The sequence below is a fragment of the Palaemon carinicauda genome, chromosome 40 (assembly GCF_036898095.1).
Source record: "Palaemon carinicauda isolate YSFRI2023 chromosome 40, ASM3689809v2, whole genome shotgun sequence".
Taxonomy (NCBI): domain Eukaryota; kingdom Metazoa; phylum Arthropoda; class Malacostraca; order Decapoda; family Palaemonidae; genus Palaemon; species Palaemon carinicauda.
The window spans coordinates 17,789,822-17,793,613 of NC_090764.1; the positions used below are offsets into that span (position 1 = coordinate 17,789,822).

General features: G+C 36.3%; 1 protein-coding gene across 1 annotated transcript in view; it reads left to right on the forward strand.

Annotated features, from left to right (window-relative positions):
* The window catches only part of LOC137631853 (spore coat protein SP96-like), a 24,299-nt gene extending 21,791 nt beyond the window's left edge, over window positions 1–2,508 (forward strand). Inside the window, exon 8 of the mRNA XM_068363860.1 lies at window positions 1–2,508. This exon is cut by the window's left edge and continues 1,119 nt beyond it. The gene's annotated coding sequence lies outside the window, so the exon portion shown is untranslated.
* Window positions 2,509–3,792: the final 1,284 nt, after the last annotated feature.

The window sequence follows — 3,792 nt, forward strand, 5'->3', positions numbered from 1 at the left end:
AGAACCAGTTGGAGGAGGTAAAGAATCAGCTGAGGTAGAGGGATAGGATCTCTTGCAGGAAGGTCCACCCTCTATAAGTACCGGTGCCTTTCCCTCCTAGTCTGGAAATTTACTTTTCTTTTCCTCCAAGATCTGTTTGTAACACACCAGCAAATCCATGACCCCTTTTGGAGATCTTATTGTATCTGTGTTGGGGTCCTCAGCATCAAACTCTGCCTTCCCTTGCTGTATCATTGTAAAATCTTGAGCCATGTTCTTCATTATAAATATATTGGGCTCTGGGGTTGGTATGCCTTCCTCAACCTCTTCAAATATTTGCTTCTCCAGTTGCAGAGGTCTTAAGCAAATAACCTCTCTCCATGAGATGCCAGCAGCTCTTTGACCTCATCAGCATCCACCTGCAAATCAAGCCACTACCTCATTTGAACCACCTTCTTGGTGCCAGTCAATTGTCTTCTCAAAGCCATGGAAATAATTCACAAACTCGGCGAACAGTTTTTTTCACACCATTCAAGTTGTCTACATCAGTTCATCCCAAGCATGAGCAAAGTTCTTCACAGCTGAGAGAGTGTTGTATTCCTTTCAGAAATCCTTCAGAGACAAAGTCCTTGTTGTTCTCAGTTCCTTCCACAAGGCCTTAGTGAATATTCTTCAAAGGTGGTAGGCCTTGATTCATTGGCTGCAAAAGGGCAATGGTATTGTGTGGATGGTAAACCTTAATCATTTCACTTAAGTTGTCCAATGTTTCAAGGTGACCAGGAGCATTGTCCAGCACTAACAAAACTGTAGTAGGCAAACCCTTGAAAGTAAAGCACCATTGCACTTCTGATACAAAAAAAGTGGGTAACAACCTTCAAAGACATAGTTTCGCACAAGCCTTGTTGGATCTCCAGATGACAGGCAGTAGACCCTTACAAATGCCCTTGACTGCCATTGGATTCTCGGCCTAATACGTCAGCAAGGGCTTTAGCTTGTAGTCACCAGCAGTATTACCCGCAAGAAGCAAAGTCAGTCTCTCCTGGCTTGTACTTTTCCTCCTTGGCAATGTAGGTAGGACTTGGCATACACTTTCAAAATAAACCTCGCATTTACAGTACAGACCTGTTCAGCAAGGCAACCCCTATCCTTAATTGCCTTGGCCAACACATTAGGAAGCCCACATGCTGTTTTCTCATCACCCCCAGTAACTTCACATTGAAATGTGATGTTATTGTAATTTTCATATTCATTAAACTACACGAAACAACCTACTTCACTCCCCTCTCCCTTTTCATTTTCCATTGTCAAACAATCGTTCTGCTTTTGCCTGAATTACCACAAGACTCTGTCGTTGACTCTGTTCTTCCAATCAAGGAGCTAACAATCTCTTCATATCAATGATAAAACCACTTTGTAATTTCTGTCAATTTCATAGGAGATCCCTTGTTGTGATCAAGAATACGATCATTATTCTTGATAATCATAGGGACGTTGAAGTTGACAACTTTATGAATAGGGGTGATGTTTGGCAGCATTTCTCCCTTTTCAGTCAGTTTTACAATATCTAACTTCACTTCCTTGTTGGTTGCTTTCCTTTTCTTTGACACATTTCCATCATTGGCTGCCTTACGCTTGGGAGCCATGATGAAGAGTATAAAGTTACGAGGAAGAGTAACCAGAAATCCACGGAGACAACATCAAGCCAAAACTGCACAGCAATGGCAATTAAGGGATGCTCAGAAGCTTTTATTTCCACTCATGCACCACATTTCTAGGATTTCTGACGCCACCAAAACAGAATATTGGTCTGCCACTCTTGCATTATCTAGACCAGTCTTTTGTAGCAATAACACAAGCAATGAAGGACGAAACAAATTGTCTATATAGCTTATGGAAGATGTTTCATATCCACGAAATGTCATTGTACAAGGCTTTCGTAAACCAAGAACCAACTGTATTTTGTCTATTCATAGTTGCATAAGTAAGATTGTCTCTTGGATAATGCATTTAGTAATGCCAAGCATTAAAGGTATAGGTCAGAAAGCCAAAAATTACTTATTTCACTGTTCTAATTTGCTAAATAGACAAATATGTTCTTATTACTGTACTGTACTTGATTAGTACTAATGACAAGTAGCAACTTTGAACCACAGTCCACTAATTTCCCTTTAGGCAGTTTATTTCATTGTTTTTCCTCAGTGAAGAGATACATAAATGATATGAGAGGTTTTTCAAATTATATAACACATTAAACTATACTACTGTATCAATGCACAATTTTGATGAGTGATAGATAATAAAAGTGAATAGCATATATGTTATATTGCACACGGTGGATTCATCAACGATTCTGCAATTAAAGGATGAATGTGGCAGGAACTTTTTTATTTGTTTCTGTAGCCACCCCTTGTTATGGGAAACTACTTGTTGGAGAGAGAGAGAGAGAGAGAGAGAGAGAGAGAGAGAGAGAGAGAGAGAGAGAGAGAGAGAGAGAGAGAGAATTTTTTTTTTTTTTTTCAAAATGTGTTGAAATAATATGAAAGTGTCTGTTACATCTTTAATTTCCTTTTCTGTGGCTGTAGCTATATGTAATGTCACATGCTATTAAGTAACACACACACACACACACACACACACACACACATATATACTGTATATATATATATATACTGTATATATATATATATATATATATATATATATATATATATATATATATATATATATATATATATATTTATATTTGAATGTGTGTGCATGTGTGTATTTGTTTGGCTTATATATATGATTACTAAACTAAAGCTTGACATATTTGACATTACTTTTTTAGTAGTACTTCTGTAAAAATTATGAGAGAGTACAATGAATAAGCGTAAATGATTGGAACAACACCAACTTCTGGTAATCAGAGACGAGAAGTTGGTAGAAAATGTGGGAGACCTCTTTCAAAATTGAACACTTGACAGGTCTTTACTTTCGATATATGGTAATATATGCATTCATTTGTATTTTCGCTTTCCCCTCTTCTGTGAAGTGTATCACATGTTTGTGTTTAAGCAATAAAGATTATGAAAAAGTATTTTTATTTATACAATAAAGTGCAAGAGATGGTTTCTATATTGCTCAGTGTTTATGTAACAATGTTTAATGAGCCAAGTCTGAGTAGCTAGTATTGAATAGCAATTTTTGATGACTTCAGTAAAGGTAATAAGTATAATAAACTGTGATATGGTGATTCATATCTAGAAATAGATTCATAATTTTCATGTTCCTTTAAGTATATATGGATGTAAAAAGAGTTTATTGATTTTTATAGCCTTGATAAGTCTTTGGAGAGCCATAGGCTATTTCCAGGTGGACATAACATGTGTTATAATCAAATTTTAAGAATAGTAACATTAAAATAAATTTTTCATATGTAAACTATAAACTTTAACGAAAAAAGGAAGAGAAATACGATAGAATATCGTGCCCGAGTGTATAGATTTTTATATTTGTTCTTATAACTATTTACTGCAGGTTCGTTCTATAAAAACGGATTTTGACGTAGGAAAAATCTATTTTTTGGGTGAGATAGCCATGTCGTCCTGATGGAAGTTCCTTCCGGCAGCTTCCTACTGTATTTTATATCTGTGAGTGATATTACAAGAGAATTAGCGTCGGGTATCATCTTAGTATGAAGTACTAGTAACATTATTGAGGCACAACTCCAGTGGATATGTTTCCATAACATGATAGACAGACAGGACACCTGAATTTTGCATCATTCGGTTAAATGCCTCTGGCGCGAAAGAATTTATAAATCTTAACCAT